Source organism: Pungitius pungitius, unplaced genomic scaffold (genome assembly GCF_949316345.1).
Source record: "Pungitius pungitius unplaced genomic scaffold, fPunPun2.1 scaffold_34, whole genome shotgun sequence".
Taxonomy (NCBI): Eukaryota; Metazoa; Chordata; class Actinopteri; order Perciformes; family Gasterosteidae; genus Pungitius; species Pungitius pungitius.
The window spans coordinates 208,486-220,490 of NW_026909849.1; the positions used below are offsets into that span (position 1 = coordinate 208,486).

Sequence of the window (12,005 nt, forward strand, 5' to 3'; positions counted from 1 at the left end):
TAATCAGAAGAGTTTCTTTTTCTAAAATTGAAGCAGTTCTTAGGATTGGCAAGAGAGGTTCCTAAAACCTGAAGGTAACTTTACTTTTCTTCACTGGCAATTCTAACATGTTGGGTTAGCACCTGTATTTCAACGGCTAAATTACAAACAAAAGTAGGCCAATTGTTAAATGTTGATCAACACTAATTTAGCAACCATGAAACGGAATCAATTTTGATGATATTGTCTAAGTTCCTTATATATCCAACGTTAAAACAACACTAAACATGCATCTCTTCGACAATGTGATATACTTTTTGTAATTTGTAGGTGTACAATCTGCGGCGCTCGGCGGCTTTCAGAGAGAAGTGAAAAAGCTTACGGCACCTGGGATTCCCAGGCGGTCTTCCATCCAGGTACTAACCAGGCCCTGCTCTGCTTAGCTTCCGAGATCAGACGAGATCGGGCGGAACCAGAGAGGTATGGCCGTAAGCTGCTTTTTATCTTTTTCCTAATCCTTTATAATGCGTCAAAAAATTATGTCACGCCTGCCGTTGGCATCTTTGTGTGGGTTAAATAAGGGTATGCAAAGAAGGCTGTGACATCCTATGCCGAAAATTGGATGGACTAGAGAAGACCCGCCCAGGAGTCCCAGCCAATCGGTGGATGGCCATTGCAGTCCCCGCCACCTCAAATGGCCTGACGATGGTATGGACGTAAGCCACCTTTCATCTTCTTCCTATTGCATCTCTTCTACAATGTGAAATACTTTTTACAATTGTGTAGGTGTACAATCTGCGGCGCTGGGCGGCTTTCGGAGAGAGAAGTGAAAAAGCTTACGGCACCTGGGATTCCCAGGCGGTCTTCCATCCAGGTACTAACCAGGCCCTGCTCTGCTTAGCTTCCGAGATCAGACGAGATCGGGCGGAACCAGAGAGGTATGGCCGTAAGCTGCTTTAATATCTTTTTCCTAATCCTTTAGAACGTGTCAAAGATAATCAGAAAAGTTTCTTTTTCTAAAATTGAAGCAGTTCTTAGGATTGGCAAGAGAGGTTCCTAAAACCTGAAGGTAACTTTACTTTTCTTCACTGGCAATTCTAACATGTTGGGTTAGCACCTGTATTTCAACGGCTAAATTACAAACAAAAGTATGCCAATTGTTAAATGTTGATCAACACTAATTTAGCAACCATGAAACGGAATCAATTTTGATGATATTGTCTAAGTTCCTTATATATCCAACGTTAAAACAACACTAAACATGCATCTCTTCGACAATGTGATATACTTTTTGTAATTTGTAGGTGTACAATCTGCGGCGCTCGGCGGCTTTCAGAGAGAAGTGAAAAAGCTTACGGCACCTGGGATTCCCAGGCGGTCTTCCATCCAGGTACTAACCAGGCCCTGCTCTGCTTAGCTTCCGAGATCAGATGAGATCGGGCGGAACCAGAGAGGTATGGTCGTAAGCTGCTTTTTATCTTTTTCCTAATCCTTTAAAACGTGTCAAAGATAATCAGAAGAGTTTCTTTTTCTAAAATTGAAGCAGTTCTTAGGATTGGCAAGAGAGGTTCCTAAAACCTGAAGGTAACTTTACTTTTCTTCACTGGCAATTCTAACATGTTGGGTTAGCACCTGTATTTCAACGGCTAAATTACAAACAAAAGTAGGCCAATTGTTAAATGTTGATCAACACTAATTTAGCAACCATGAAACGGAATCAATTTTGATGATATTGTCTAAGTTCCTTATATATCCAACGTTAAAACAACACTAAACATGCATCTCTTCGACAATGTGATATACTTTTTGTAATTTGTAGGTGTACAATCTGCGGCGCTCGGCGGCTTTCAGAGAGAAGTGAAAAAGCTTACGGCACCTGGGATTCCCAGGCGGTCTTCCATCCAGGTACTAACCAGGCCCTGCTCTGCTTAGCTTCCGAGATCAGACGAAATCGGGCGGAACCAGAGAGGTATGGCCGTACGCTGCTTTTTATCTTTTTCCTAATCCTTTAAAACGTGTCAAAGATAATCAGAAGAGTTTCTTTTTCTAAAATTGAAGCAGTTCTTAGGATTGGCAAGAGAGGTTCCTAAAACCTGAAGGTAACTTTACTTTTCTTCACTGGCAATTCTAACATGTTGGGTTAGCACCTGTATTTCAACGGCTAAATTACAAACAAAAGTAGGCCAATTGTTAAATGTTGATCAACACTAATTTAGCAACCATGAAACGGAATCAATTTTGATGATATTGTCTAAGTTCCTTATATATCCAACGTTAAAACAACACTAAACATGCATCTCTTCGACAATGTGATATACTTTTTGTAATTTGTAGGTGTACAATCTGCGGCGCTCGGCGGCTTTCAGAGAGAAGTGAAAAAGCTTACGGCACCTGGGATTCCCAGGCGGTCTTCCATCCAGGTACTAACCAGGCCCTGCTCTGCTTAGCTTCCGAGATCAGACGAGATCGGGCGGAACCAGAGAGGTATGGCCGTAAGCTGCTTTTTATCTTTTTCCTAATCCTTTATAATGCGTCAAAAAATTATGTCACGCCTGCCGTTGGCATCTTTGTGTGGGTTAAATAAGGGTATGCAAAGAAGGCTGTGACATCCTATGCCGAAAATTGGATGGACTAGAGAAGACCCGCCCAGGAGTCCCAGCCAATCGGTGGATGGCCATTGCAGTCCCCGCCACCTCAAATGGCCTGACGATGGTATGGACGTAAGCCACCTTTCATCTTCTTCCTATTGCATCTCTTCTACAATGTGAAATACTTTTTACAATTGTGTAGGTGTACAATCTGCGGCGCTGGGCGGCTTTCAGAGAGAGAAGTGAAAAAGCTTACGGCACCTGGGATTCCCAGGCGGTCTTCCATCCAGGTACTAACCAGGCCCTGCTCTGCTTAGCTTCCGAGATCAGACGAGATCGGGCGGAACCAGAGAGGTATGGTCGTAAGCTGCTTTTTATCTTTTTCCTAATCCTTTATAATGCGTCAAAAAATTATGTCACGCCTGCCGTTGGCATCTTTGTGTGGGTTAAATAAGGGTATGCAAAGAAGGCTGTGACATCCTATGCCGAAAATTGGATGGACTAGAGAAGACCCGCCCAGGAGTCCCAGCCAATCGGTGGATGGCCATTGCAGTCCCCGCCACCTCAAATGGCCTGACGATGGTATGGACGTAAGCCACCTTTCATCTTCTTCCTATTGCATCTCTTCTACAATGTGAAATACTTTTTACAATTGTGTAGGTGTACAATCTGCGGCGCTGGGCGGCTTTCGGAGAGAGAAGTGAAAAAGCTTACGGCACCTGGGATTCCCAGGCGGTCTTCCATCCAGGTACTAACCAGGCCCTGCTCTGCTTAGCTTCCGAGATCAGACGAGATCGGGCGGAACCAGAGAGGTATGGCCGTATGCTGCTTTTTATCTTTTTCCTAATCCTTTATAATGCGTCAAAAAATTATGTCACGCCTGCCGTTGGCATCTTTGTGTGGGTTAAATAAGGGTATGCAAAGAAGGCTGTGACATCCTATACCGAAAATTGGATGGACTAGAGAAGACCCGCCCAGGAGTCCCAGCCAATCGGTGGATGGCCATTGCAGTCCCCGCCACCTCAAATGGCCTGACGATGGTATGGACGTAAGCCACCTTTCATCTTCTTCCTATTGCATCTCTTCTACAATGTGAAATACTTTTTACAATTGTGTAGGTGTACAATCTGCGGCGCTGGGCGGCTTTCGGAGAGAGAAGTGAAAAAGCTTACGGCACCTGGGATTCCCAGGCGGTCTTCCATCCAGGTACTAACCAGGCCCTGCTCTGCTTAGCTTCCGAGATCAGACGAGATCGGGCGGAACCAGAGAGGTATGGCCGTAAGCTGCTTTAATATCTTTTTCCTAATCCTTTAGAACGTGTCAAAGATAATCAGAAAAGTTTCTTTTTCTAAAATTGAAGCAGTTCTTAGGATTGGCAAGAGAGGTTCCTAAAACCTGAAGGTAACTTTACTTTTCTTCACTGGCAATTCTAACATGTTGGGTTAGCACCTGTATTTCAACGGCTAAATTACAAACAAAAGTAGGCCAATTGTTAAATGTTGATCAACACTAATTTAGCAACCATGAAACGGAATCAATTTTGATGATATTGTCTAAGTTCCTTATATATCCAACGTTAAAACAACACTAAACATGCATCTCTTCGACAATGTGATATACTTTTTGTAATTTGTAGGTGTACAATCTGCGGCGCTCGGCGGCTTTCAGAGAGAAGTGAAAAAGCTTACGGCACCTGGGATTCCCAGGCGGTCTTCCATCCAGGTACTAACCAAGCCCTGCTCTGCTTAGCTTCCGAGATCAGACGAGATCGGGCGGAACCAGAGAGGTATGGCCGTAAGCTGCTTTTTATCTTTTTCCTAATCCTTTATAATGCGTCAAAAAATTATGTCACGCCTGCCGTTGGCATCTTTGTGTGGGTTAAATAAGGGTATGCAAAGAAGGCTGTGACATCCTATGCCGAAAATTGGATGGACTAGAGAAGACCCGCCCAGGAGTCCCAGCCAATCGGTGGATGGCCATTGCAGTCCCCGCCACCTCAAATGGCCTGACGATGGTATGGACGTAAGCCACCTTTCATCTTCTTCCTATTGCATCTCTTCTACAATGTGAAATACTTTTTACAATTGTGTAGGTGTACAATCTGCGGCGCTGGGCGGCTTTCAGAGAGAGAAGTGAAAAAGCTTACGGCACCTGGGATTCCCAGGCGGTCTTCCATCCAGGTACTAACCAGGCCCTGATCTGCTTAGCTTCCGAGATCAGACGAGATCGGGCGGAACCAGAGAGGTATGGCCGTAAGCTGCTTTAATATCTTTTTCCTAATCCTTTAGAACGTGTCAAAGATAATCAGAAAAGTTTCTTTTTCTAAAATTGAAGCAGTTCTTAGGATTGGCAAGAGAGGTTCCTAAAACCTGAAGGTAACTTTACTTTTCTTCACTGGCAATTCTACCATGTTGGGTTAGCACCTGTATTTCAACGGCTAAATTACAAACAAAAGTATGCCAATTGTTAAATGTTGATCAACACTAATTTAGCAACCATGAAACGGAATCAATTTTGATGATATTGTCTAAGTTCCTTATATATCCAACGTTAAAACAACACTAAACATGCATCTCTTCGACAATGTGATGTACTTTTTGTAATTTGTAGGTGTACAATCTGCGGCGCTCGGCAGCTTTCAGAGAGAAGTGAAAAAGTTTACGGCACCTGGGATTCCCAGGCGGTCTTCCATCCAGGTACTAACCAGGCCCTGCTCTGCTTAGCTTCCGAGATCAGACGAGATCGGGCGGAACCAGAGAGGTATGGCCGTAAGCTGCTTTTTATCTTTTTCCTAATCCTTTAAAACGTGTCAAAGATAATCAGAAGAGTTTCTTTTTCTAAAATTGAAGCAGTTCTTAGGATTGGCAAGAGAGGTTCCTAAAACCTGAAGGTAACTTTACTTTTCTTCACTGGCAATTCTAACATGTTGGGTTAGCACCTGTATTTCAACGGCTAAATTACAAACAAAAGTAGGCCAATTGTTAAATGTTGATCAACACTAATTTAGCAACCATGAAACGGAATCAATTTTGATGATATTGTCTAAGTTCCTTATATATCCAACGTTAAAACAACACTAAACATGCATCTCTTCGACAATGTGATATACTTTTTGTAATTTGTAGGTGTACAATCTGCGGCGCTCGGCGGCTTTCAGAGAGAAGTGAAAAAGCTTACGGCACCTGGGATTCCCAGGCGGTCTTCCATCCAGGTACTAACCAGGCCCTGCTCTGCTTAGCTTCCGAGATCAGACGAAATCGGGCGGAACCAGAGAGGTATGGCCGTACGCTGCTTTTTATCTTTTTCCTAATCCTTTAAAACGTGTCAAAGATAATCAGAAGAGTTTCTTTTTCTAAAATTGAAGCAGTTCTTAGGATTGGCAAGAGAGGTTCCTAAAACCTGAAGGTAACTTTACTTTTCTTCACTGGCAATTCTAACATGTTGGGTTAGCACCTGTATTTCAACGGCTAAATTACAAACAAAAGTAGGCCAATTGTTAAATGTTGATCAACACTAATTTAGCAACCATGAAACGGAATCAATTTTGATGATATTGTCTAAGTTCCTTATATATCCAACGTTAAAACAACACTAAACATGCATCTCTTCGACAATGTGATATACTTTTTGTAATTTGTAGGTGTACAATCTGCGGCGCTCGGCGGCTTTCAGAGAGAAGTGAAAAAGCTTACGGCACCTGGGATTCCCAGGCGGTCTTCCATCCAGGTACTAACCAGGCCCTGCTCTGCTTAGCTTCCGAGATCAGACGAGATCGGGCGGAACCAGAGAGGTATGGCCGTAAGCTGCTTTTTATCTTTTTCCTAATCCTTTAGAACGTGTCAAAGATAATCAGAAGAGTTTCTTTTTCTAAAATTGAAGCAGTTCTTAGGATTGGCAAGAGAGGTTCCTAAAACCTGAAGGTAACTTTACTTTTCTTCACTGGCAATTCAAACATGTTGGGTTAGCACCTGTATTTCAACGGCTAAATTACAAACAAAAGTATGCCAATTGTTAAATGTTGATCAACACTAATTTAGCAACCATCAAACGGAATCAATTTTGATGATATTGTCTAAGTTCCTTATATATCCAACGTTAAAACAACACTAAACATGCATCTCTTCGACAATGTGATGTACTTTTTGTAATTTGTAGGTGTACAATCTGCGGCGCTCGGCAGCTTTCAGAGAGAAGTGAAAAGCTTACGGCACCTGGGATTCCCAGGCGGTCTTCCATCCAGGTACTAACCAGGCCCTGCTCTGCTTAGCTTCCGAGATCAGACGAGATCGGGCGGAACCAGAGAGGTATGGCCGTAAGCTGCTTTTTATCTTTTTCCTAATCCTTTATAATGCGTCAAAAAATTATGTCACGCCTGCCGTTGGCATCTTTGTGTGGGTTAAATAAGGGTATGCAAAGAAGGCTGTGACATCCTATGCCGAAAATTGGATGGACTAGAGAAGACCCGCCCAGGAGTCCCAGCCAATCGGTGGATGGCCATTGCAGTCCCCGCCACCTCAAATGGCCTGACGATGGTATGGACGTAAGCCACCTTTCATCTTCTTCCTATTGCATCTCTTCTACAATGTGAAATACTTTTTACAATTGTGTAGGTGTACAATCTGCGGCGCTGGGCGGCTTTCAGAGAGAGAAGTGAAAAAGCTTACGGCACCTGGGATTCCCAGGCGGTCTTCCATCCAGGTACTAACCAGGCCCTGCTCTGCTTAGCTTCCGAGATCAGACGAGATCGGGCGGAACCAGAGAGGTATGGCCGTAAGCTGCTTTTTATCTTTTTCCTAATCCTTTAGAACGTGTCAAAGATAATCAGAAGAGTTTCTTTTTCTAAAATTGAAGCAGTTCTTAGGATTGGCAAGAGAGGTTCCTAAAACCTGAAGGTAACTTTACTTTTCTTCACTGGCAATTCTAACATGTTGGGTTAGCACCTGTATTTCAACGGCTAAATTACAAACAAAAGTATGCCAATTGTTAAATGTTGATCAACACTAATTTAGCAACCATGAAACGGAATCAATTTTGATGATATTGTCTAAGTTCCTTATATATCCAACGTTAAAACAACACTAAACATGCATCTCTTCGACAATGTGATATACTTTTTGTAATTTGTAGGTGTACAATCTGCGGCGCTCGGCGGCTTTCAGAGAGAAGTGAAAAAGCTTACGGCACCTGGGATTCCCAGGCGGTCTTCCATCCAGGTACTAACCAGGCCCTGCTCTGCTTAGCTTCCGAGATCAGACGAGATCGGGCGGAACCAGAGAGGTATGGCCGTAAGCTGCTTTTTATCTTTTTCCTAATCCTTTATAATGCGTCAAAAAATTATGTCACGCCTGCCGTTGGCATCTTTGTGTGGGTTAAATAAGGGTATGCAAAGAAGGCTGTGATATCCTATGCCGAAAATTGGATGGACTAGAGAAGACCCGCCCAGGAGTCCCAGCCAATCGGTGGATGGCCATTGCAGTCCCCGCCACCTCAAATGGCCTGACGATGGTATGGACGTAAGCCACCTTTCATCTTCTTCCTATTGCATCTCTTCTACAATGTGAAATACTTTTTACAATTGTGTAGGTGTACAATCTGCGGCGCTGGGCGGCTTTCGGAGAGAGAAGTGAAAAAGCTTACGGCACCTGGGATTCCCAGGCGGTCTTCCATCCAGGTACTAACCAGGCCCTGCTCTGCTTAGCTTCCGAGATCAGACGAGATCGGGCGGAACCAGAGAGGTATGGCCGTAAGCTGCTTTTGATCTTTTTCCTAATCCTTTAAAACGTGTCAAAGATAATCAGAAGAGTTTCTTTTTCTAAAATTGAAGCAGTTCTTAGGATTGGCAAGAGAGGTTCCTAAAACCTGAAGGTAACTTTACTTTTCTTCACTGGCAATTCTAACATGTTGGGTTAGCACCTGTATTTCAACGGCTAAATTACAAACAAAAGTAGGCCAATTGTTAAATGTTGATCAACACTAATTTAGCAACCATGAAACGGAATCAATTTTGATGATATTGTCTAAGTTCCTTATATATCCAACGTTAAAACAACACTAAACATGCATCTCTTCGACAATGTGATATACTTTTTGTAATTTGTAGGTGTACAATCTGCGGCGCTCGGCGGCTTTCAGAGAGAAGTGAAAAAGCTTACGGCACCTGGGATTCCCAGGCGGTCTTCCATCCAGGTACTAACCAGGCCCTGCTCTGCTTAGCTTCCGAGATCAGACGAGATCGGGCGGAACCAGAGAGGTATGGCCGTAAGCTGCTTTTTATCTTTTTCCTAATCCTTTATAATGCGTCAAAAAATTATGTCACGCCTGCCGTTGGCATCTTTGTGTGGGTTAAATAAGGGTATGCAAAGAAGGCTGTGATATCCTATGCCGAAAATTGGATGGACTAGAGAAGACCCGCCCAGGAGTCCCAGCCAATCGGTGGATGGCCATTGCAGTCCCCGCCACCTCAAATGGCCTGACGATGGTATGGACGTAAGCCACCTTTCATCTTCTTCCTATTGCATCTCTTCTACAATGTGAAATACTTTTTACAATTGTGTAGGTGTACAATCTGCGGCGCTGGGCGGCTTTCGGAGAGAGAAGTGAAAAAGCTTACGGCACCTGGGATTCCCAGGCGGTCTTCCATCCAGGTACTAACCAGGCCCTGCTCTGCTTAGCTTCCGAGATCAGACGAGATCGGGCGGAACCAGAGAGGTATGGCCGTAAGCTGCTTTTGATCTTTTTCCTAATCCTTTAAAACGTGTCAAAGATAATCAGAAGAGTTTCTTTTTCTAAAATTGAAGCAGTTCTTAGGATTGGCAAGAGAGGTTCCTAAAACCTGAAGGTAACTTTACTTTTCTTCACTGGCAATTCTAACATGTTGGGTTAGCACCTGTATTTCAACGGCTAAATTACAAACAAAAGTAGGCCAATTGTTAAATGTTGATCAACACTAATTTAGCAACCATGAAACGGAATCAATTTTGATGATATTGTCTAAGTTCCTTATATATCCAACGTTAAAACAACACTAAACATGCATCTCTTCGACAATGTGATATACTTTTTGTAATTTGTAGGTGTACAATCTGCGGCGCTCGGCGGCTTTCAGAGAGAAGTGAAAAAGCTTACGGCACCTGGGATTCCCAGGCGGTCTTCCATCCAGGTACTAACCAGGCCCTGCTCTGCTTAGCTTCCGAGATCAGACGAGATCGGGCGGAACCAGAGAGGTATGGCCGTAAGCTGCTTTTTATCTTTTTCCTAATCCTTTATAATGCGTCAAAAAATTATGTCACGCCTGCCGTTGGCATCTTTGTGTGGGTTAAATAAGGGTATGCAAAGCAGGCTGTGACATCCTATGCCGAAAATTGGATGGACTAGAGAAGACCCGCCCAGGAGTCCCAGCCAATCGGTGGATGGCCATTGCAGTCCCCGCCACCTCAAATGGCCTGACGATGGTATGGACGTAAGCCACCTTTCATCTTCTTCCTATTGCATCTCTTCTACAATGTGAAATACTTTTTACAATTGTGTAGGTGTACAATCTGCGGCGCTGGGCGGCTTTCGGAGAGAGAAGTGAAAAAGCTTACGGCACCTGGGATTCCCAGGCGGTCTTCCATCCAGGTACTAACCAGGCCCTGCTCTGCTTAGCTTCCGAGATCAGACGAGATCGGGCGGAACCAGAGAGGTATGGCCGTAAGCTGCTTTAATATCTTTTTCCTAATCCTTTAGAACGTGTCAAAGATAATCAGAAAAGTTTCTTTTTCTAAAATTGAAGCAGTTCTTAGGATTGGCAAGAGAGGTTCCTAAAACCTGAAGGTAACTTTACTTTTCTTCACTGGCAATTCTACCATGTTGGGTTAGCACCTGTATTTCAACGGCTAAATTACAAACAAAAGTATGCCAATTGTTAAATGTTGATCAACACTAATTTAGCAACCATGAAACGGAATCAATTTTGATGATATTGTCTAAGTTCCTTATATATCCAACGTTAAAACAACACTAAACATGCATCTCTTCGACAATGTGATGTACTTTTTGTAATTTGTAGGTGTACAATCTGCGGCGCTCGGCAGCTTTCAGAGAGAAGTGAAAAAGCTTACGGCACCTGGGATTCCCAGGCGGTCTTCCATCCAGGTACTAACCAGGCCCTGCTCTGCTTAGCTTCCGAGATCAGACGAGATCGGGCGGAACCAGAGAGGTATGGCCGTAAGCTGCTTTTTATCTTTTTCCTAATCCTTTAAAACGTGTCAAAGATAATCAGAAGAGTTTCTTTTTCTAAAATTGAAGCAGTTCTTAGGATTGGCAAGAGAGGTTCCTAAAACCTGAAGGTAACTTTACTTTTCTTCACTGGCAATTCTAACATGTTGGGTTAGCACCTGTATTTCAACGGCTAAATTACAAACAAAAGTAGGCCAATTGTTAAATGTTGATCAACACTAATTTAGCAACCATGAAACGGAATCAATTTTGATGATATTGTCTAAGTTCCTTATATATCCAACGTTAAAACAACACTAAACATGCATCTCTTCGACAATGTGATATACTTTTTGTAATTTGTAGGTGTACAATCTGCGGCGCTCGGCGGCTTTCAGAGAGAAGTGAAAAAGCTTACGGCACCTGGGATTCCCAGGCGGTCTTCCATCCAGGTACTAACCAGGCCCTGCTCTGCTTAGCTTCCGAGATCAGACGAAATCGGGCGGAACCAGAGAGGTATGGCCGTACGCTGCTTTTTATCTTTTTCCTAATCCTTTAAAACGTGTCAAAGATAATCAGAAGAGTTTCTTTTTCTAAAATTGAAGCAGTTCTTAGGATTGGCAAGAGAGGTTCCTAAAACCTGAAGGTAACTTTACTTTTCTTCACTGGCAATTCTAACATGTTGGGTTAGCACCTGTATTTCAACGGCTAAATTACAAACAAAAGTAGGCCAATTGTTAAATGTTGATCAACACTAATTTAGCAACCATGAAACGGAATCAATTTTGATGATATTGTCTAAGTTCCTTATATATCCAACGTTAAAACAACACTAAACATGCATCTCTTCGACAATGTGATATACTTTTTGTAATTTGTAGGTGTACAATCTGCGGCGCTCGGCGGCTTTCAGAGAGAAGTGAAAAAGCTTACGGCACCTGGGATTCCCAGGCGGTCTTCCATCCAGGTACTAACCAGGCCCTGCTCTGCTTAGCTTCCGAGATCAGACGAGATCGGGCGGAACCAGAGAGGTATGGCCGTAAGCTGCTTTTTATCTTTTTCCTAATCCTTTAGAACGTGTCAAAGATAATCAGAAGAGTTTCTTTTTCTAAAATTGAAGCAGTTCTTAGGATTGGCAAGAGAGGTTCCTAAAACCTGAAGGTAACTTTACTTTTCTTCACTGGCAATTCAAACATGTTGGGTTAGCACCTGTATTTCAACGGCTAAATTACAAACAAAAGT

The 12,005-nt window shown here is 43.2% G+C and overlaps 24 non-coding genes across 24 annotated transcripts; all 24 read right to left on the reverse strand.

Annotated features, from left to right (window-relative positions):
* Positions 1-354: 354 nt before the first annotated feature.
* On the reverse strand, positions 355-473 carry LOC134114882 (5S ribosomal RNA). Its single transcript, XR_009947243.1, has one exon. It is a non-coding gene; the product is annotated as a 5S ribosomal RNA (ribosomal RNA).
* Positions 474-812: 339 nt separating this feature from the next.
* LOC134114883 (5S ribosomal RNA) lies at positions 813-931 on the reverse strand. Its single transcript, XR_009947244.1, has one exon. It is a non-coding gene; the product is annotated as a 5S ribosomal RNA (ribosomal RNA).
* A 397-nt stretch (positions 932-1,328) lies between these two features.
* Positions 1,329-1,447, reverse strand: LOC134114337 (5S ribosomal RNA). Its single transcript, XR_009946703.1, has one exon. It is a non-coding gene; the product is annotated as a 5S ribosomal RNA (ribosomal RNA).
* A 396-nt stretch (positions 1,448-1,843) lies between these two features.
* Positions 1,844-1,962, reverse strand: LOC134114666 (5S ribosomal RNA). The gene has a single exon (XR_009947033.1). It is a non-coding gene; the product is annotated as a 5S ribosomal RNA (ribosomal RNA).
* Positions 1,963-2,358: 396 nt separating this feature from the next.
* LOC134114885 (5S ribosomal RNA) lies at positions 2,359-2,477 on the reverse strand. The gene has a single exon (XR_009947246.1). It is a non-coding gene; the product is annotated as a 5S ribosomal RNA (ribosomal RNA).
* A 339-nt stretch (positions 2,478-2,816) lies between these two features.
* Positions 2,817-2,935, reverse strand: LOC134114455 (5S ribosomal RNA). The gene has a single exon (XR_009946820.1). It is a non-coding gene; the product is annotated as a 5S ribosomal RNA (ribosomal RNA).
* Positions 2,936-3,274: 339 nt separating this feature from the next.
* On the reverse strand, positions 3,275-3,393 carry LOC134114452 (5S ribosomal RNA). Its single transcript, XR_009946817.1, has one exon. It is a non-coding gene; the product is annotated as a 5S ribosomal RNA (ribosomal RNA).
* A 339-nt stretch (positions 3,394-3,732) lies between these two features.
* Positions 3,733-3,851, reverse strand: LOC134114886 (5S ribosomal RNA). Its single transcript, XR_009947247.1, has one exon. It is a non-coding gene; the product is annotated as a 5S ribosomal RNA (ribosomal RNA).
* A 397-nt stretch (positions 3,852-4,248) lies between these two features.
* Positions 4,249-4,367, reverse strand: LOC134114326 (5S ribosomal RNA). The gene has a single exon (XR_009946692.1). It is a non-coding gene; the product is annotated as a 5S ribosomal RNA (ribosomal RNA).
* A 339-nt stretch (positions 4,368-4,706) lies between these two features.
* On the reverse strand, positions 4,707-4,825 carry LOC134114568 (5S ribosomal RNA). The gene has a single exon (XR_009946935.1). It is a non-coding gene; the product is annotated as a 5S ribosomal RNA (ribosomal RNA).
* Positions 4,826-5,222: 397 nt separating this feature from the next.
* Positions 5,223-5,341, reverse strand: LOC134114451 (5S ribosomal RNA). Its single transcript, XR_009946816.1, has one exon. It is a non-coding gene; the product is annotated as a 5S ribosomal RNA (ribosomal RNA).
* A 396-nt stretch (positions 5,342-5,737) lies between these two features.
* Positions 5,738-5,856, reverse strand: LOC134114667 (5S ribosomal RNA). Its single transcript, XR_009947034.1, has one exon. It is a non-coding gene; the product is annotated as a 5S ribosomal RNA (ribosomal RNA).
* Positions 5,857-6,252: 396 nt separating this feature from the next.
* LOC134114887 (5S ribosomal RNA) lies at positions 6,253-6,371 on the reverse strand. The gene has a single exon (XR_009947248.1). It is a non-coding gene; the product is annotated as a 5S ribosomal RNA (ribosomal RNA).
* Positions 6,372-6,766: 395 nt separating this feature from the next.
* LOC134114888 (5S ribosomal RNA) lies at positions 6,767-6,885 on the reverse strand. The gene has a single exon (XR_009947249.1). It is a non-coding gene; the product is annotated as a 5S ribosomal RNA (ribosomal RNA).
* Positions 6,886-7,224: 339 nt separating this feature from the next.
* Positions 7,225-7,343, reverse strand: LOC134114889 (5S ribosomal RNA). The gene has a single exon (XR_009947250.1). It is a non-coding gene; the product is annotated as a 5S ribosomal RNA (ribosomal RNA).
* Positions 7,344-7,739: 396 nt separating this feature from the next.
* On the reverse strand, positions 7,740-7,858 carry LOC134114890 (5S ribosomal RNA). Its single transcript, XR_009947251.1, has one exon. It is a non-coding gene; the product is annotated as a 5S ribosomal RNA (ribosomal RNA).
* Positions 7,859-8,197: 339 nt separating this feature from the next.
* Positions 8,198-8,316, reverse strand: LOC134114891 (5S ribosomal RNA). The gene has a single exon (XR_009947252.1). It is a non-coding gene; the product is annotated as a 5S ribosomal RNA (ribosomal RNA).
* Positions 8,317-8,712: 396 nt separating this feature from the next.
* On the reverse strand, positions 8,713-8,831 carry LOC134114892 (5S ribosomal RNA). The gene has a single exon (XR_009947253.1). It is a non-coding gene; the product is annotated as a 5S ribosomal RNA (ribosomal RNA).
* Positions 8,832-9,170: 339 nt separating this feature from the next.
* LOC134114893 (5S ribosomal RNA) lies at positions 9,171-9,289 on the reverse strand. The gene has a single exon (XR_009947254.1). It is a non-coding gene; the product is annotated as a 5S ribosomal RNA (ribosomal RNA).
* A 396-nt stretch (positions 9,290-9,685) lies between these two features.
* Positions 9,686-9,804, reverse strand: LOC134114894 (5S ribosomal RNA). The gene has a single exon (XR_009947255.1). It is a non-coding gene; the product is annotated as a 5S ribosomal RNA (ribosomal RNA).
* A 339-nt stretch (positions 9,805-10,143) lies between these two features.
* On the reverse strand, positions 10,144-10,262 carry LOC134114896 (5S ribosomal RNA). Its single transcript, XR_009947257.1, has one exon. It is a non-coding gene; the product is annotated as a 5S ribosomal RNA (ribosomal RNA).
* A 397-nt stretch (positions 10,263-10,659) lies between these two features.
* LOC134114897 (5S ribosomal RNA) lies at positions 10,660-10,778 on the reverse strand. Its single transcript, XR_009947258.1, has one exon. It is a non-coding gene; the product is annotated as a 5S ribosomal RNA (ribosomal RNA).
* Positions 10,779-11,174: 396 nt separating this feature from the next.
* Positions 11,175-11,293, reverse strand: LOC134114668 (5S ribosomal RNA). Its single transcript, XR_009947035.1, has one exon. It is a non-coding gene; the product is annotated as a 5S ribosomal RNA (ribosomal RNA).
* A 396-nt stretch (positions 11,294-11,689) lies between these two features.
* LOC134114898 (5S ribosomal RNA) lies at positions 11,690-11,808 on the reverse strand. Its single transcript, XR_009947259.1, has one exon. It is a non-coding gene; the product is annotated as a 5S ribosomal RNA (ribosomal RNA).
* Between the last annotated feature and the right edge of the window lie 197 nt (positions 11,809-12,005).